Here is a 22067-nt window from a genome sequence, read left to right on the forward strand (position 1 = left end):
ACTAAATTTTTAACTAAAAAAACAAAGGAGATTCGAACTTCTGATCCGAAACATATGATAAAGTTTTAAGATTGATTCGTGTGTCTAAATTATTTTTAAAAAATTTATTCGTGATTGTAAGCAACAATAAAGTGCACGTACAAAAAAAAAAAAAAAAAAGTAATGTCGTTGCAATACGTCTATGAGTAAAAGTAGTTATAAAATAATAAGTTTTTTTGCAAAATATACTCCACATTTTTTTAAAAAGCCTATTAAATGATTATATTAGGGAAAGAACCAAATCTATTAGAATTTTTTTAGAGAAAGATTGCATCGTAATAAATTTAATATAACTGATATGATAATATTTTGAATTTTAAAACCGGGGAGAAAGTTCGGCAATATTATGCAACAAAGTTCTTGAGGAAAAACTTAATATTTCGAATAATCTGTAATTAAATTTTTGACGCTTTTTGTCATAGCTCATAGATAGAAAGCCAATCCATAAACATTATGGGAAAAAAAGGAAAGGAAAAAAAATCTATAATTAAAAAATAGCGTTTACAATCGTTTTTAAATATTTCAACTATGATACTTTTATAATGGGTATAACTTGTAATTTTTTCATATTTTGGTTAATTTTAAAATTTTTCTTCTTGTGTCTTAGAACTGAATTTTAATATTCTGATTTTTATGTGAAGAAATAATTATGTTAACCTGGAAAGTATCAAGTGTAGAAGAATCAATTGAAACTGCCAGTTTTTACTTTTTCTATAAGTAGTACAGATAAAGTATAGTAAACGTAAAAAAATTCGAATTTGAGATTTTGATGAATCTCCACATTTTAGACATCTCCGAGTTCGAAAAACACATTTTTAGAAAATGTCCATCTATCTGTCTGTGATAAAGATAACTCAAAAACGCTTTGATCTAGACGGATGAAATTTGGTATACGATTTTTATGCCAAATTTGCAGATTTCTATCAATTTGTGATCCGCTTAAAGAAAATCTGTTCGTCCTGCTGTTTCAATATAATTGATCAGGATAACAAAACGAAGTGAGCCAAAGATAAAATACAATACATAGAATTAGCATCAATAGTCTAGACAAGTTTCAAATTTTGAGCCAAATCCAACTACTGTCTGTCTTTCTGTGCTGTCAGAAATATGTAAACACGATAACAATGTATCAAATTTGATACTTGATTTTGGGACTTTAAGTGTAGTTTTATGTGAAATATTTGCTTCAATCGAATTGGAAGAGAGTGTCTGAAACCCAAATTTGACTTTGAGATACTTTTGATCACATGCCAAGGATTAATCGCCAAATAACTCAAAAAGAATTGCACAATAGAATCAGTAAAAATTCTATATTCACGCCAAAGGTTAATATTTCGTAATTTTAACGAAATCGTAATTAATATTTCAGATAACATCTTTTTAAGAATACAGATAGTTCTGGAGAGATCACTGGTTTTAAATCATTTTATTGGTATTTATATAACTTCCGTAATCCTACATTTAATTTGAAAATATAGAATTTTATGAATACATGTATTTACTTGAACGAAACCGGATATTTCACTTGCCTTTTGATTGAACTCTCCCACTTAACTTTCCTTTGAGATTTGTAATTGATAACAAAACAATTGGCTACATATCAGTGGTTATTTGTAAGATATCGATCAGCAGGCAATAAGGCTAATTGGTTCTTTATCAATCGTCAAAGCAAATAATTCCCCTTCTTCAGTCTAAATACAAGTATCTGGTTAAGATCTCAATGAGTATTAAAATGATAAATAAGCAGTGAAATTATTTGGCTTTTAATCAGAACACGGCTTGATTAATTTTTAATGATGCTAATCATACTTTATCAGTTATCAGTAGAGACAAGAATTTCGGCACCTGATCTGAATTATATCACATTTTCGATTTTATTTTTGTTTAAGTTTATCATGATAAGTCGAGTAGATATTCTATCTCATATATCTGATCATAGATCTAAATTATTAGATTAGGCCTTGTTAGACCTAAAATTAATATCAAAACTGAACAACAAAATCTCTGCAATTCAGGAATCTTCATTTGTATTGAGAATACCACAACGATTTTACTAGTTAAAAAGATATTTCTGAAAGCGTTTAAAATTGATTAACACACAATAAAATACCACTAAAATAATCTTTTGCGTTCAGAGGATACTTTATTTAGGATATTTTAATTTCGACTATTTAAAATACAGCTTTAAATGATAGTTTTATTTATAGCTGTTGTGTACCTGGAGTTTTTCTCTGAAAGAAGATCGTTCTTAGTTGATGTTTATAAAAACTGCAGTCGTTTTAATTTACAGCATGAAAAACGTTTGTTTTTGCCAATACAGTAATTTCTTGATTGTCTACGGAAACACGCAACAACCATGAGTAACTCGCAAAATTACTGGAAAGGGATACAAATCAACTGAAGAATGTTTTGAAAATATTTTTTTTTTCTTCTTACAGTAAAAGTACAGTTACAGTACACATATTATGATCTAATAAAGATATATTTGTGTTTGCAAATTAGTTTGCTTTTTTCCCCCCCATACAAAAGAATTTTACGGCAAAGGTTTTTTTTTAATTGAAAAAAAAAAGCTAAAAAAGAGGTATAAAGCAAAAAAATCTTTAGAATTTTATCGAATAGTTTGCTTAAAATTTTGCAGATAGCTTAAGAAATATATTAGTTCGTGATCTAAAAAATGAGCTGCATTTCTTTCTGTATTCTTTCAATATTAGACTTTGTCTGATAAATAACAAAATTTTCTATTTTTTTTTTTTTTTTTACATTGTGAAGTATTAAAATAACTATAGAATACTTCTAAATAAACATATTACTCATACTTTTGTTCAAGAAGGACAGAACATACTGAGACTATTATAAAACATTTGAATAAAAATTATGCATTAACTTTTACTTTAGGAGGTTTTTTGTAAGAAAATAATACCAAAGATTAGAATTTGTGAAAATATCATTTAAATATATAAATAACGTTAAATCATTTATAAATGCAAATATAAAAATCAATATAACTTCCCCAAAAGAATGGACTTAAAAATAAAAGAAAACGGTTTTGTAAAAAAAAACTGTTCAAAAATTAAAAATTAATATTTTTTCAAAAAATCGACTGTTTTAAAGTAGTTACTTTATTTTATTTTGTTACTTTTTTTATAATCGAAGTATTTAATCATTAAAAAGTTTGAATTCGATTTTTGACGAATTAGAACTCTTGAGTCCAAACCAACAGTTTTGGCAATATGCCTACCACCTTGTCTACCAATGAGATCTATAATATAAAAAAGTTTTGGGAAATTCAGAACTGAAGAAATCTTATGTACTGTTTCTGTATTAAATTCGTAGATTTTTTGCCAAATTTTGAACGAAATCCATTCACAGGAAAAGTCTAGATGCAAGTTAACGCAATAACTACAAAATGTGTAGAGCTAGGTGGATAAATTTTTTTTTCATGATTTTCGCATCTAAAATCCATATCAATATGTGAACCCAATCTGTTAAAGAGTTTACCGTTTGTCTGTCTGTGCTTTAACATGTATGCAAACTGAGTAACTTAAAAATGCAATAACTTGTATAAAAGAATTTCGGTGCATAGTTTTAGCATCTGATATGTAATCCTTAACAAATTTAGATTCAAATCCGCTAAAGAGTTAACTGTCAGTTTATACTTTCGCATATATGCAAACATGCTAATTCAAAAACACAATAATTGAACTGAAAATTGGCATGTGATTTTAACTGCTGAAATTCTAGTTCTGGGCCAAATTTTGTCTTGTTTTAATCGGTTGAAAAAAAAAATTCCAAAATGGTGAGGATAGATGGAACTTATCAGATGGCATGCAAGAAAGTTTCCAGGAAATCATTACCGTCGCTGTTTTGATATTCAACGAATTTTTTTTTCAAAGCATTAACCATCCATAGATAATTGAGAGTGTACCGGACATTATTTGAAGAATGCGAGAAATAATATTTCGAGAGTGAATATTTAAAAATTACATAGAAATCAGATTATCCATCATTAAAGTCTAATTTTTAATTACCTATGGAAATCGGCGACCATATCTTCCAAAACTATTTACTCACAAAATTGGCTTTTGCATAATCTTTAAACTCAAAAAATTATCTTTGCTATGATATCAATTTCATCTCTGTAAAATGTTTTTATTTTGAATAATTTTTTAATGTAATGCATAATTCGCAGCAATTAATTCTTAATGTTATGATGAAATTCAAATTCAGCTTTCAAAATATGCAATTGCGTGATTTTGCCAGTGTTATAATTAAAATTTAAAAAGAATGTTTACTTTGGACATTTTCTAAAAAGAATTTTCACTTTCGTTTTTATTTCATGTTATATATACTTTTTAATTAGACCTCGCTATAATTTGTTTCGATTTATCCTATTAAATTCATGTTTTTCTATCTCATCAAATAACAAAGTGAAATTTTTTTTAAAAAAATGTTCATTAAACATTAATAATGAACAGCACAAAAAAATAATAATTTAGCCGAACGAGTTGGACGCCAAAGACGGCTAGTTGTTCATATTTCAAGTGCAGGACAATTAAGTATAAGTAAAAATTAAAAAGGAATATAATCTACATAATGAGAAGTTTCTAATGGAAGGGCAAAGAAAATAAGTAAGCGAAATCTTCATTTAATGCATGCAGAATAAATATATTTTTATAGAACTTGCAATTCATTAAACTTGTTATAGTGATTGCAATTATGTTTTCTAAATATTTTGGGATAGCTGCAAAGACATGTCCCATATATTTTGGAAAATGAATGAAAAAAAGATTTAAGAGTGTTTCAGATCGTATTAGCAATTTACAAAGATCGTGTAATTTTGGAAGCATTCTTGCAGAAAGTAACAATCATTGGATTGAGGATCGATTCAATTCTAATATGCTTTATTTTATTTTATTTATTTAATTTTGTAATTCTTTGCAAAATGTTTAAAGAAATTCAAGTGACATTTTTACAAAATCAGTTATTTCTTTTTAAGTAGTTTGTTATACTAGAGATTGGCGTACCTCAAACTATTCCATTTTTCATATTAAACTAACAATACTTATTACATTAAGCTTATTTTAAATCTTGAAATTATGATCTTTGGAAAATCCCTAAGAAATAGCAACATCAAATAAAATGCATTCTTAAACAATTTAACAAAATTTAATTTTAAAATAAAATTCTATAAAAATGATAATCGTAACTTTAGGTATATCTCTGCTAAATTTAATATTTTCTCTTCTATAATTATACTTCATTTTTATATAAATATTGCTGTATCAGAATATAAAATTCAAACTTGACGAAAGCCAATTTCTTCGAATGAGATTCAGGAGAAAGAAAATTTATCTAACTGGTTGCCACAAACACTGCCGTAAACTTTAACTTTGAAATTCGCATGAAAAATATCGTTTGGGAAAATACTTTACGCTATTTATATAATATTTTGAGAATTCGAATATATTTATTCTTTAAAACAAAAAATACTGTTAAAAGTTTTGTATATTATTGAAAAGATTTATATAGATTTTCTTTTTTAATGATTGTTCGACCATTCATTATGGAACAAAAAGAAATCCAAGAAATAAAATATTTTATCAACTTAATAACTTTCAAATGCATTTAAAACGTAATATAAACGAATTGAAAATGAATTTTTTTAATGATTAAAGTACTTAGTAAAATCATTAAGTACTTTCTTTCAACACATGAACGTGAAAGGTTACCTTCAAATATACGTAAAATTTTTTAAATAGTTCAATTTGAAAATCAGTTTAATGCCTTAATTTCTCCCCTTTTATTCTGTTTTTTCAGATTAAGAATAAATTTGTTTCAACGCTCATGGATTTATTCTGTTTTAACTATTATGAAGTAACTAATTACGGTGAAAGAGACAAACATGCTTTTATGCAATACAGGGACCGCATAAAAGATATAGCACAAAAAAATATTTCGAAACATCATAAGTTGTTATAAAATAATTTTACAACACATTAAAGATTTTTATGCGTTGAATTGGGCCGGATAAGAAAAAGTCTAAGAAAATCTGTCGAAGATTTATGAAAATATATGAAAGGGCTTTCTAAATAAAATAATTAAATTGCACATTAAAACATTTTTTTAAAAAAATCATTTTAAACACGGAGAAATTTTCGAAATGCACATAATTCAGTACTACTCGTAGTAATCCAAAACACGTACTTTCTTGTGATTTCAGATTCAGTCCAAGTTATTAGAGTTGATTTAATTTCGGAATATATTAATTTATTATGGAATACTGGAATAAGTTGAACGTTATATGTGCATACATTGTATACCATACACACTGTATTAGTGTATATATGCACTCTGACAGAAAACATTACAACGGTGTTATAATGCCAACACCCTTAGAATTCATGTATTACAAAAATAAATCACAAAAAAGGACTGCACAAAAAAGGTTTGACTGTATTCTAGAAAAAATGATGTCTTCAAAGTTATCGGATATAATCGTTATACAAAACTTATTTTATTCTCTTACTATAATCATTGTTTTTTCTTTATTCTTAATTTCTAAATATTATTCGTTTATTTTTAGTTTCACATATTCTTAAACGTGCTATACTTTCCAGATGCAGTCACATTCATAGAATTCATACTTTCTAGATTGTTATTCATTGAATTCAACTTTTTTTTTGTTTGTTGTTTTTATAACTGCAGTCTTTTTAAGAGCCACTGAGTCTGAAAGTTTTTGCCGTATTAGCCTAGCTTGCCTTATCTGAGCTGTTCACATCAGAACACGTAAGCATTGTGAATTGATAGTGTTTTTATTTCTTGTGTATCTGTCTCTAGGTCCTAGAATTTTTTTTTCTGGAGTATGTCAGTTTTACAGGTATAATATGGTCAATTATTCACTTTAAAATAAAGATATCGGAAGGAAACTTCCAAAGAAGAAAACTGTCTTTTGAAATATCAGAATGCATTTAAAGACAAAATTAGTTGACCTATCATTTAAAGGCTGTATTAAGAAAAGCCATTCGTAGAATGGAATATAAAATGCATTATTTTTTTATGGCAAGAATGATTTAAATTGCTTAATTTTCAAAGCATTCAACTTTAATCATGATGTCTTATCTCAATATTTCAACAACTTCTTATCTTAAATTTATTTTGATTTTTAAAGTGATATCAACACAAATCTATCGGCAGTCTTCGCCGATGATATTTTTCATAACATGTTCATTCTTTTTATTTTTTAAAACCAATTTATAATTTTCTCCCTCAATCACGATTTGCTGTTATCACAACTCTGATGTAAACAATTCTTCATTGGTTTCCTGCAGTTAGTATCGACAGAATTTTAAATTATGCCGACTCTCTTGTGTATATTACGTGTATTTCTGTATCTGTTCATAGAAATAGATATTTGTTTTGATTCGAAGAGACTTCGTTTTCTAAAAACAGCTGCCGTAATATAATAGCTGATTATTAAACTGATGAAAGTTTCGAGATGAAAGCATAAGCCGTGAAATTCAATTTAGATAAAATAGCCAATTTAAATGTGAACTACGCGTGGGATTTTTCACAAAGGAATTAAAATTTTTTTTTTTTTTTTTTTTTTACATAACTGAGCAGCTGTCCGTTTCTCTCATGCGAATCCAACCAGAATAATTTTTTAAAAGAAGAACCCAAAGAAAAATTATCAAGAATTCTTAAATTACGAATAGTTTACATCGGAACAAAAAAAAATTAATATTACAAAATACTGTCAAAAACTTAATTTGAAAAAATAATTGCGTATATTGCTCTTAAAGGAGTAGCAGAAATTTTACGAATACATAATTAACAAAATTTCTTCTTACTAAATTTTAATTAACACTTTCATTTATTTTATTTTTCTTACTGTCAAAATATTTTTTTTTTTCATAAATCAAGTTGCAAAACGTTTTTTCTGTTAAAATGTGGTTGAAAGTTTAAGAAGTTGAACCTCCATCATCCGTAACGCCATGTCTGACTCATGCATCGAATTATAGAATATGATATTAAAATTTTCAGTTGCTACTTTGATTTAATAAACAAATAAATTTGATTATCTTAAAACTTTTAGTCATCTTTACGTTTATTTATGATGGAAAAAACAATTGATGCTTAAAATTAGATGCGTCATCTAATTAGGAGTTCAAATATATTCGTAAGTCAAAGAAAGGGTTAAGAACCTCTTTCGATGAAGAAACTTGCAGTTGCTTAAAGCTAACGAAGCTAAAAAGTCATAGAATGACAAATGAGGATTTCCAAAAGATATCCACATAAAAACAAAACTCTTGTTTTCAAACTTTGTAAAAATTTACTTTGTCATTAATTTCTTTTATTGTTATTGTAGATCATTATGTCATGTTTTTATTCAAATGAAAAATACGGACATTTCGTCTTATGAAACTAATTATATATACAGAATCCTCCAAAACATTCAAACTATTTCATTAAATTCTTCCCAGTTTTGTGATAAATAAACAAATGCGATGAAAGTCATCATGCCTTTCTTATATAAAGACATTAATACATACATTTGCTGCTTAGGGGCAATTTGTCTAATATGAAAAGATCGTTCTTATGGCAGTGTATCACTGGTTGAGCCAAAAGCTTTATCGATCTAACAAAATTTGCTATTCGCATTGGAAAGCAACCACTAATACTAAGTTGCTAAAGCGTAATGTTTTAGAAACGAAGTCGAATAGGATGGTGCAGATTACAAATAAGAAATTTTGCATTCGATTTACTTAGCTTATATCGAATGTCTTAAATGAAATTTGGCCAAATCTTGTGCGCCTCTCTAGTATGTATTACTATTTCTGCTGTAATCATTTGAAATCATTGTAATCAATGAGCATCTTGTAGAATAAGAGCAATGAGAAATAATATCAGATGAATCTATCATCCTTCCATATTAACCATTTCACAGCAAATCATTCCCACTGTGAATTGTCCAACAATTCCTCAACATCAATGCACGATTTCATGAAATGAGAGGAATATATACTATGCCAACAAATTTCGACTTATCAAATCAAAAGTAAACATGTCAACTGAGAAATCAAAACTCAATTACTTATCATGAACCTGCTTGCTCAACTCCTATCAACTCGAAATATTATCATTTGCATTGAAAGCAATGAAACAATGTTTGATACAGGCATTCAAAGGGCGCACTTTGGCGCCCAGTTTTACTGATTATGACGGTGTCTTTGACGGAAGCAAGCACATATGCTTTTAGATAACGACAAAAATATAATGATATATTACCGTTATCTTCGTATGTCTTGTGGGTTGACGATGCTCCAAGGCCTGGAGGTACATTCAAGATTGGAATGTATATATGCTTTAAATTCTTTGTCAGTAAAGAACGAAGTTAAATGCAAAATAAGCAATTAAAAGTTTCAAATCATTACAAATGCCTAAACGCATTTAAAAATCAAATTTCTAATTCAGTTATGATCTATTGATGAAAGCGAGGCATGAACATTCGAAAGAATTAATGTAAACAATTAATGTATTTTTGATATAAGAACTTATTTGTAAATAAATGTTACTACTTCCTGACATATTAATTCTGAGCTTATTGCCATATTACAGAGGAAAAAAAGTTTCAGTTCTAAATAAAATTGGCTTAAGAAAACTAAATGGGATTAGAATTATTGCCTATTATTGAAGCATAAATTTGTTTCCCACTTGATTCCTCTATATTTCAGAAAATTTGTTGTTTTAACTAAGTAAACTTGTTCATTTTGTTTGTAGATAATATTGCATTTTTCATCTATAAACGCCAAAACAATTATTCTCTAAATAATATTTAAAGTGATAGTTAAATATGTATGTACGTGTGTTTGCATATTACATAATTTTAATAATTTAGAAGAAGGCTGACAAGGTTATGGCAATGTCAAGATAAGCTATGGAGCGGAAGTTATTTAAAGGGAAATTTAGGTGGGCAGGTTTGTAACCACTTTAATGAGAATATAGTTAATCTAACAAGCTGTATTATATAATAAAGGCAGAACTAAATAAGGTCGAAGAAACAAATTCTATACTATAGGAAATTTTAGACCTTTCTCTCTAGCGCAATAATCGGGGTAAAGGAGGTATAGATGCCTCTGGCAGTCTTAGGAAGGGCCATGAAGACCAACATTAGCGTGTGTACTGTTCAGCAACGGATTATATAAAAACTCCTGCGCTTTTGCGCATGCGTTAGATGGGTTTAATTCGTCAAAATAGGGGTGAAAGGAAAGATGAAAGGAGATGTTTACATTTAGTATCTAAAGGGGAAATCCAAGTTCAAAAGGAATACCGGAAATGCACTCATCGTTCCGCGTCTCGCCCCTTAATGAGATGGAGTCATCAAAATGTGGTCGTCTCAGAATCCGTTGACGAACAGTATATCCCTTTTTCAAAGAAATATCCTGGGAAGGGGCGAAATATTAATGTCATTTCCTAGGTCCACTAACCTTTGTTTTGTGATTCCTTGTTGGGAAGTAAAATTTTATGACTGCATTCCCGTGAGAAAGTCTTTAATGGAATCTTAAAGTTCAAAACGGATGAGAAAATGAAACATTCAGAAATGATAAGTAAATGTTGTTAACAAATAATTTCTTGGAAAATGTTGATGTTTAATGTCAAAAAGGTTTATTTATTTTTCTTATTATTTATTTATTTTACTTTCTCGTATGAAAATACACAAAGAAAATATTGTAATCGTCAAAAAATTTCAACTTGATATTTTGATTTATTTCCACATTTCAGACCTTCCTAAATTATGTCTCTGACCACGATAGCTCAAAAAACGCTTTGAATTAAAAAAAAAAAAAAAAGAAATGAAATTTGGTATATAGTCTTTATACCACGTTTGAAGATTTCTGTCAAATTTTGAACGAAACCCATTCATCTTAAGTCAGTCAGACTGCGAGAGTACAAGTGAATTTGATAATTATAAAAACGTAAAAAGCCAACAGATAAAATTTGGTATGCAGCTTAGCATCTAGAATGTAGAATTTTTACAAAATAAAGAACCAAATCTTTCAAAAAGTTGCCGTTTATAGGTCTGCAATATTGTCACGTAGATACTTTAGTGTGGAACTCAATGACACACACAAGAAGTAGAGCTAAACCAATTTATTAACTCAACTCTGAACAGAGAACACAGTGACTGACAAATCTTCTGCTTTTATACTAGCAGGGAAAGTTCCAGAATACTTTTCTGGAGACAGTAAGAAAAGTCCAGAACACTTATCTGGTAAACTAAAGTAAGGTCAAGAATCTGCTGGAACATGAAATAAAGGAAAACATAAAATCAAGGAATTAAATATTTACACAAACTGTGAGTGACATTGTCTCTAGCGAGATTCGAACTTATGCTCTCTTGATTATGAGATCAGTGCTATGACCATTCGGCCATGGAGAGTCGACTGCCTCTTTTCAATGCGGCAATATTTTCACATGCGTGTAAACGAAATGACTTAAAATCTGGCATGTGATTGTTTTCATTATAATTGTAGTTTTTAGTTAAATTCTGGTTTCAATCGATCGTAAAAAAAGATACACAAAATGCAAATTCGATTTCGGGTACTATTAACTGCATGCCGATATTAATCGCCAAAGATCTCACATTTTAATAAAAATGCTAAAATTACGCCAAAGATCAATACTTTGTAACTATTATTCGCCAATACAAGCCATTCGTGGCATTCTCCAAGGTCCAGAATGTTTTGCAGAGAGTAGCAGATACAGAATATGCGGGAAAATATTGGGGAGACCATTGCATCTAGTTTGCTTATAAATGTTAAGAACTGATAGACCAGTAATAGTTTTCGCCTTACCCATACCATAGTTGCAACCCATATTTTAACGTCTTACTTCACTGAGTTTGTCTTTTAGTCTCCATTGTGTGCTTAAATTACTCATATAATTACTGCGCATATATTTTACTTGTGTAATAGTCATCGTTAAACGAATCGATATCATATTAAAGCTTCGTTCATCTCACCTTTATTTCATGAGAAACTTTGCAAAATAATATTTTTAAAAACACAATACCTGTAATGATGCGGCATAATATCCTGCGTGAACAGAGTCTGTTTTCTGCAAGAGGAAAGAATATATTGATTAAAGGCGTGGCTAACAGAGCTCCTATAGTTATACTACACACAAGCACTTTAATATATAATTTAGAATGCTAATAGTGAATACAGTAAAGTACCGTTTCTCTGTTTTCAAGAGATTGATTTAAAACTAAAAGCGAATAGTCATATAATCGAAATTTTAATAAACTTTATTATAGATTTAATGTATATTTATTTAAAAATAGTTTTAAAGGTTTTTCATATAGTACTTTTATATTACTACGTATTATTGGTAACAATTAAATTTTAAAATTATATCACAAAAGTGTGAAAAATCATACCTTTATTGAAAATACAAATTATACATTTCATATTTAAACAATTCATTACATGAAGGTAGGATTGAGTTTAAAAAAAACCTTAATTGTAGTCTCATGTGCTGATTGTCCGAGAGTATTAAATAGTATAGCACTGGAAATCTAATCTAAATAAATTTTTTTTACTCTCATTTTGAAAAGAAAACAACAACTCCAAGTTCTTTCCCGTAGGAGTCTATATAGTTTTTAAAGCAGAGTGGAAACTTTATTGCATACTTAATAAAAAAAGGCGTTATCCCTGCTTCCTATAAAAAATTCCTCTCGGCAAGTTGGAAGGCAAAAGTAGATTCCTTTACATCTAAGTTACTGTCTGGCAACTTAAATTGTTGATGTTAGAAACAGACAATATTGGGACTTAAAAATCACTTTTCAGTTCTAACTTCTAAGATATTGCATCTATCGAAAAACTTTAAGGTGTACGTACACACTAGATTTATTTTAAAATTTTAACTTTAAAAATCCAATTTTTGTTCACAGTAGGTCATTAATATATGTTTAAACTCATTTCAGTGAGAAAAAACCATATTACACTAATTATTAATTAATTAATATTTAATGAACTAATTAGCATATTTTTTGAAACATATCTTAAATTCTTTGTACAGACACACAATTCTAATCAGAAAGTATGCCTAATATTAGTCTTTATGTTGTCTGCCTCAATCAAATTATGAAAATGTATAGTTTTTTTAATAATTTTTTCATCAACGATAAATAGAAAAAGCGAGATTTTTTCTGTAACTTTTAAATAGCTATTAAAAGTTTATTTCTATAAATATAACTTTGATTGAGGCACAAAACATCCATTATTTTGACATATAAATAATTGTATTTGGTTAATTTCTTGTTGAGTTATGATTGTTTGAATGAAGTAACATAGTGGAAAAATATTCTTAATAAAATGATTTTTAAAAAACCAAAACTAGAGTTTTTAGTGAAAGTACCTCAAGAAAAATAATTATAACTCGAGAATTATTCCGAATATTGACATCTTGGTATCGTTTGAAAGATAAAGGATCAGAGAATATTTTGAAGCAATTAAAAAATATTCGATATTTTGAACGATTTTCGAAGTTTTAAGTGTGTACGTACACCTTAAATACAAAAGTTGTACATCTTAATGAGGCAGCAATTTAACCAATTGCATTTATTTTTCTATCATCAATATTAAGAAAGTTATAGCGAAATGGAAATTTCAATCTCCCCACCATTTCCACCCGCTTTGAGCTAGATGAGCCATTTACGAACTCGTCTCAGATTTTTACAATTCTAACAATATATTCCAAGTCGGTTAAAATCCAAACAAAATTACTCTAGTTACAAGATAACATGGGCAAAACGTTATATACATATATGTATATAACTTTTGAACGACGGGTCGTTTTGGGTTCTAGGGACCATGAGCGATGAAGAACTGAAGAAATTTTGCCCAAGTCTTGTCATGAAAATAATTGCAATAGATAGTCTTTCTATAGGAATCCAATTAAAAACTGTAAATCTTGTAATAGGCCTTGAACACTTCGAACGCTCACATTTTTTTCACACCCCACGTTTGAGGATTTTAAACTTTGTTGTATAATGAAGAAGAGTGAGTATGCATTTTGAGCACATTTTATCAACAAACTAAAATCAAAATTCAATACGAAACTACAATTATAACACAATTACATACCAAATCTCAGTCGTTATTTTTGAGTTACTGAGTTTATATGCGAATTCACTGATTGACAGAAGTTCAATCCGTTGACAGATATGATTTAAAAAAAATGCTAAAACTGTACACTGTATTTTTTCATCACGCTCTTTATCTTTCGTACGTATGTCCACCTGCATTTGGACAAATAAATTTACTGAAGATAAATTTCTTTCAAGATTTCAAATCTACAGATTTGGTGTAAAGACCACATACCAAATTTCTTCTGTAGAGACCAAAGCATTTTTCAGTTATGGTGTCCGCAGATTGACATAATTCTAAAAACGTGTTTATCGGAATCTGGGAAGATTAATCAATATCTAGAATTTGAATTTGACAATAACCATACTTTCTTTTTATATGCCATAGTATAAAGAAAAGGTTTGGTTTTGGTTTTGGTTTTGAATTTGTGAGATGAAAAACGAAAATATTTGTACAGATACGTGCAAAGATTCAATAAATAAAATAATATAAGTTTCCTTTTTCTCTAAACAACAACAACAAGAAAAAGTCGATTAATTTACGGGATATATGAATCAAAAAGAAGTCGAATACAATTTTAAAATTACAGACCTGGCTTAGGTCTCCATGCACTTGAATAACAGCGAAATGACTTTCAATAGGTAGGTAGGAATCTTTGAGTACTATTAACCTCATATCGGGAATTGCAAAACTAAGGATCACACGATAGATTCAGTAAAAATGCTAAATTACACCAAAAGTTAATATATCATAATTTTCGTATACTAATCCCATGTAAAGCGTTTTCTGCCTTACCCAAAGTCTGCATTTTTTAAAAAGAGGGTTGACGATTTCAATTTTATTAGAGAGAGTGGTGGAAAACTTTGAAGAGAACACTCCAGTTGGTTCCGAAACACTCTACAGAGCAAAGTAATTAGATTTTTATTTTATCCATATCAACTGAGAATTTCTTTTGAAACCAGCTAATAATACATTTTATTATTAGAATTAGATCAAAAGTATATTTTGAAAATGTATTTTCGTGTATGTATCTACTTATTTAAAAATGTCGATATATTGTTTTATAAATTTAATGAACTCTTTTGAACAGATCTAGCCAATTCAGATGATTCTTACAAGTAAAGAATACAAGTTCCTCAGACCGTCAGTATTTATCAATCCTTCTCTGTTTGTTGCATGATAATATCATGCGCCAGTTACAACAAGCCGATACAGAAGAAATTTTCCTCGCCAGGTTGGAGAAAATACATCAGATCATCGTATATCAGTGACTGGGGTCAAACATGTTAAATAAAAGGTAATAAATGCGTAGCAACCCAAGGAAGAGATTATCTTCTTTTGTTTGATACCTTATCTCCTTGGCTAGTCCTAGTCGTAAAGGCTAGTCAGTAGGTCCTCTATGGTTAAGAGGAGTTAATCAATACTATGCACGGGGAAATCAGAGATAAATAGCCCAGGAAAACATTTTTACTATTTGGTGAGAAAGAAAAGATACTTTAACTGAATCAGTCGTTGCAATATTGATGAGTATCTTTTTCCAAAACTTTTACGGGGAACAAACTTTTTCCTTTATTTTTTTTCTAGGAAACTTAAATCAATTATTTTCTTTAAGTAAAGGAAATCCCACATGTAAAAATGATTATATAATTATTTAGGGTCCTACAGAATGCTCAAGAAAAACTATTGTCCTATATGGAGATATTTCGTTTTCAAAATAAATCTGGATTTGAAAAAAGATCAAATTCATTTTAACTGACAAAGACGTATTCTTATGAAATCCATGACAAAAAAAAAAATCGCTTTAAAAATTTCCTGAATTTACATATAATAGACAAGGTAAATGGGAGAGAAAGTTATTGTTTTTTATGACGGTGGCACAATTAAGCATTTTATGACCTTAAGCAATGCAAATTATGTGACCGCTACTTTTTAATCAACAGTTTCATAACTTCACATATTTCCAACTAAATCATGTTTATTATTTATTCGTGGCTAAACATTCATTTCAGACAGCTCCTAAAAATAAATATGAATTCATGACTGAAAATTATTAAATACGAAAGGTATTCCTGTGTGTATACAATATTATTTAACTTATAAATACTGTGATAAAAGTGACAAGAATCTGAATTTTACAAGTTACTAACACAATCTTTAAATTTTAATTAATTCTTTTGTAGAAATTGTAATTTTTGCAAATTTAGCAGTAGCGAAAAAGCTAATAATGATTTTTCAAATCGACATCGCTGCGACCCTGACGAATCAATTGGTTCTTGGTAGTTACCAAATCGGAAATCCGACAATGGTTCAGACGTTTCTTCCGTTGTTGTAGGCCGTTAATTTATTATTTTATAGAAGTTGTAATTAAGTAGTATGGTGGAATGATGCCAATGATGTTCCTTAATATTGAGAGGAATTATTTTTTTTTTTTTTGATCGGTAGAATTATTTTCAGGTTTTAGGATAAACAAAAGATGGCTTTGGTCTTGTTTCTTCCGTAATAGAAGTTGTTTTCCTAATATGGGGCTATTTTCGATAGAGGGCTTGGTTACCAGAACTTCTGTTCTAAATTTATAATAGTTGTTCACTGCAAAATAACATTTCTGCTTTTCAGAAACTTTTTTTCTTTTGTAACTTCGAATGGCGAGAATATTTTTAAGGCTGCCAAATTTTAAAATCTACATCTTGAGGGGCGATGTTAATGATGGGAATATCTTTATATTTGGGGAGGATTATAATGAAATTTGATGGTCAGCGCATGCGTACCGGTGGAGGCGGAATCGTGGTTCAGCAGTGGCACATTTCCTGGTAGACAAATGCCAGGGGCACTTTGCTAAGAGGGAGGCTGAAGTAGATCAATTTATTTTCCTAATTGCCAATTAAGTAAGCTTGTAAATATATAAATTTTATATAAACATTTTATCAGTACAATTTATAGACCATGTTCTTATATGTTCACTTGGTTATTAGTATATTTATAAACACTGAAAACTATATAATATTGTGTACAAATGTGGATACTGGAATGTCTAGAATCATAATAAATGAATAAAAACGAATATATTTTCACAAAATTGAAAAAAAGGAAGCATTAATATGTTAAAAATGCATGAATAGTGCCGAATTATCAAACAGTTAACTAACTAGGAACCCTGCAACATTAAGGCTTCCCAAATTTTTGAATTATAATTTTACGAAATTTTCTGAATACATTAATTTCATGTTTTCATTTAATTTACAAGGGACGAGACTCGATACAAATTAAAATCAGACATCAATTAAATGCTAAACTATTCTCCTATTCCTAATTATCTTTCATATGCTTTATATTGTGTTGCCTAAAAACTTTTAAAAATGCTTTACATATTTTTAAAAAACATTTTTTTTTATTTTGTAATTAACATTTAAATTGTGTTTATAAGTATTTTTTTTAAAAAAAATTGTTTAAAATTTGTATCTTGAATTTTTTTTTAAAAGAGAAATTCTCAGGCTAACTATATTGAAAGGTAACCGTAATTAATTTTTTTCCAATTTATCAAAATTCTCTACATATAATGGCTTTTAAAAATACTTTAAATCAATAAAAAAAATATCTGGCGGAGGAAGACAGAATGGGAAAAGGGGTTCAGAGACCTGGATTGTCTAACTTCCCCCAGAGAGCTTGATCCGGGCCTGTGCATGAAGTGTGAAACTGAGGTGCCCAATTATTAAAAGAAAAAAAAATGAAGGGTGGGACTTCATATTGTGTATTGCCTAGTACAGCAAAATACCTAAACATACCACTACAGTTTAAGAAATGATCCTCTTTCAAAAGGAACGCTGGAAGAATATACATGTAGAAGAATTTTAACAGATGAAATATATCTCGTTTCCATATAGTACACTTGAGTTGATGCTGAAAGACTGCGAAACTATCAGAAAGTGAAATTATGAAAAAATTAAAGGCGATCCTTTTTCAAAAGGTATCAGTTCAATTACTATAAAATCTTATTTATTTTTTCTTTTACTAAGTATACACAAGAAAAAAATTGCAATTCCTAAATATAATATTGCCAAACAATATTTTGTAGAATTTGTCTCTAGTCTTCTAGACTAATCTGAAGAAAATATTTTTGGAATTATGTCTGCTGTCCGTCCGCTCCACGTTTGCAAACAAAAGAGGTGATTTTTCTCCAACTCAAGAAATTATTTAAAGAATAAAAGGGGTAAAAACAATTCCGTTCTTAAGTACTTTAATAGTGATGTGAGCACATTTCATACTTTTTGATGAATATGAAACTTTGTGTTCGAAAGTATTAGAGTCAGGAAAACTGTTCTTTTGAGAACAGTTTTCCGACTCTTTTAAATAACCATTAGAGAAATGCTGAGGAAACAGAGAAGATCGAAATTCTCTGATTAAAACTAGTTAATTCTTTTTAAAAATACTTACAATAAATTTAATAACCAATCAATAGCGAATTTAGGTATTGTACTACCTTATAATGCTCCTCTTTTAATAATTAGTTCTTTTAGCATAATGAATAACTCGTCCTAATATTAATAACTAGTCCTTATAATAACTTGTCCATTTAGTTTCGCATTATAATTTGATGAAGATGTTAAGGAATTATTCCAGTTAATTATTTGATCTATTTTTATCTATTAATTTTCTAATATGTAATATCTAATTCAGACAGAACAAAAGTATTAATATATTTGAAAAAATTAACCATATTATTTAATGATTTCCTTACTTAAAAACAAAAGCATTTAATTATTAATAAAGATTATAAAGAAAAAAAAATTCTATAAAACAAATATTAAAATTATTTTACATGACCTGTCAAGTACAATATATAAAGAGCAAAGCTAGTTAATGCATAGCTAATATTTCAGTATATATTTTTAAATAATACTTTAGCGAAATTATAATTCAATAAGCACACATATTGTAGTATTAATATTTTAGAATTTTTGAAACTGTATTTTTTTATCAATTTATTATACTATTAAAATAATTTTTAAATCGCCGTGCCAACCCTCCCCTTGTTCAGCTCAACAACTGTCTTGTCGGAAGTCTGCCGCAATAACTAATAATGAAGTTAGTTAAAATGTTAGTACGTGATAGTTCAATATTTTTAAAATTTCAAACCAAAAAAATTTCGAAAAACATGAAAGTAATAGCACGATGTAATCTCAATAAACCGAATTTTCGATTATTCGTGGTGATTAGATTTCCAGTCAGCCCTTATAATCGAGATCGTACTGTATATACATTTGTTTTTGTTCTTAGGCGGCCCATAGTCCTGTTTATCTGTAATATGACGAGGACAGACATGGTGTCGGAAACTCTCCTAAAACAGGAGTCGCGCAACTTCTGCCATTGTCATTCCCAGGTGGCGGGTCAAAGTGCGCGGCGCGCCGGCGAAAACAAACCCATATGACACCAGAACCGAAAAGCGGCGCCAAGAATAATGCGGGGCAAAAAGTTTGGTCAACTGCGTCTGCCGAGATTAGAAGTTTATTTGCAGCCGGCGCCGCGGGGGAGCAGACGGGCGCCGCACAGCCCCTGCCGATCAGAAAATAGAATTCTGGACGCGCTGGGGTCGCTCTCATTTCCTGACGCCGGATCCCGGAGAACGTTTCCGAAAAAGTGTCGTCGAATTAGCATTCGATTAATCTGCCGGGACAGGGACGGTTCCCTCGCCCCCACCAGTTATCGATGGGAATCGGAAAAACAATCGGTCCGGTCCAAGTAAACTTCTAAGTGGTCATTAGGGAGCCATGACGGATGGTGCCGAAAGGGGCGAAAACAGTGGCGTTCAGTTAACTTTTGAAAAAAAATTCTGAAATGCAGTACGAAAGGGATTTCACTTTTTTTTTAGAACTCTTTATTCGATTGCGCACATTTTTTAGAAACAGCCTCAATGAATTCGTCGGGTGCCTGGACCAGGAAATTCTCTTAAACAATAACTCCGAATGCGTTGCGAAACGTTTAACTTAATTGTTTCTGGACCTTCTCTAAGTATAAACAAATATCGCCAGGAAAATTATATTAATATAGAGCATTTTAATAAAATTTTTGTCAAATAATTAGTAAAAATTGAATCTATCATAAAGTTTTTCGTCAACATATGTCACTGGAAAATTCATTGAATATAGAAACCAGGATGATTCCCCCACCCCTTCAGATTATATTGATATAAAGCATTTTAATAAAATTATTGCCAATTAATTAATAAAAATTGAATCTCTATCATAAATAAAGCTTTTCGGCATTGTATGTCAATGGGAAAAATTGTTGAACATAACCAATATGTTTTTTTTCCCTTCTAAAAAAGGGGTCGCAGTAAAGGAAACGTTTATGAATACTTGCTTTTAAGTAATCTGACGTTGAATCTCAGTTAAGCAAAAAACTAATATTATTTCTATAAAATTTGTTGAGATATTTCATGCAAGAATCGGACTTCTTGTGTACAGCCGACAACACCGCCGTTATTGAACGAAACAGTATCGACAGAATTACGACAGTAAGAATCAAGATACCAGTAAAGATGAGATGAATTATAACTTAATAAAGTTAAAATAGCATGATAAATATCAAGATTTGTTAATTATATCACAGATCTTATGATATATATTAAAACAAGGAATGTTGATAACCAGAAACAACCAATGCATTTATTTTGCAAGAATTCTCAATCATTTGATTGGAATTTCATATTAACGAATGATAAATCGTATGATAATGATAATAATCGTATTTATCTATATACAACAAAGTATAATCTGTAATTGTAAACAGTAGTTTGTATATGAGGGTGAGTATTAGTGCTTTACAAGACAAAACATTGAATTTAACTCGTCAGATATTTTTTAGAAGATTGAAATGGGCATCTCGAAGAATTTTTTAAAATTTCAATCAAATCTTTGTTTAAAATTCAGTAAAGTTTTTCCCATTTCTCCACCATACTTTCCAAAAATATTAAATCTTAAAAATTTAAATCTTTCATTATTTTAAAATTTTAGAAATTACCTTTGCAACGATATTAATTTAATTGCCATGAAATGTTTCTGGATTTTAACGCTATAATAACGGTTCAGCTGAAATTCAATCATTTTCATTATTTTATCAAATATTTAATCATATAATTTTCTTCCGTTGTTTGAAAATTAAGAATGAAATATTCTGCTAATTACCTGCATGGTTTATATAAAGAAAAAATTAAATTACATTATCATGAAAGACTATGAGCAAATTGAAGAATACCAATTTTTAATCCATTAACTGTCTTTTCTTTTTGAAATTTTCGGTCGGATAAATTATATGCACAATAAGTGGTGTAACAGTATATTCAAATTATGTTTCGTTTTGAAAATGTGATATTTTTTAAAAAGGATATCATTATAAAATTATTTCATTAAAAACTAACGACTAAGTAACAGATCGTTACTATAATCTCGAAATGACCTATTTTTGTGCGGTTTTTCAGTATAATATAAAAACCAAAACTAAAATATGATTCTGCAAATACGACAATTCTGTTCCGTACAACTTACAGACGAATTTCAAATGTGTTCGCTTATTGTAAAGAAACGAATCACAGAATCCACATTTTCCACTGCACACAATGTTGACCGATACATATAGAATGGAATTAAGCAGCCATGTATACCAAATATATTTCTGGCACCGAGTGGTGTACATAAAATTCCAAAATCCCCAAATGGGGAACATAGCAGTTAATGGTCATTCTGATGCCATGGAATTCAATTTCAGAAAGCAAACTCTTCCTTTGTTGACAGAATCATCAACATCAAATTATGCATAAAAGACGGTCGTCAGAGACGGCTGGTTAATATATATTACGATCCCAGTCCCTTTATTTGATAAAGAAAACAC

At 29.2% G+C, this 22067-nt stretch overlaps 1 protein-coding gene across 1 annotated transcript in view; it reads right to left on the reverse strand.

Annotated features, from left to right (window-relative positions):
• The window catches only part of LOC129963134 (mothers against decapentaplegic homolog 6-like), a 67734-nt gene that overhangs the window by 45367 nt on the left and 300 nt on the right, over positions 1-22067 (reverse strand). The window contains exon 2 of the mRNA XM_056077228.1: positions 12109-12153. The gene's annotated coding sequence lies outside the window, so the exon portion shown is untranslated. The remainder of the gene's footprint in view (positions 1-12108; positions 12154-22067) is intronic.

This window comes from Argiope bruennichi, chromosome 3 (assembly GCF_947563725.1).
Source record: "Argiope bruennichi chromosome 3, qqArgBrue1.1, whole genome shotgun sequence".
Lineage (NCBI taxonomy): Eukaryota > Metazoa > Arthropoda > Arachnida > Araneae > Araneidae > Argiope > Argiope bruennichi.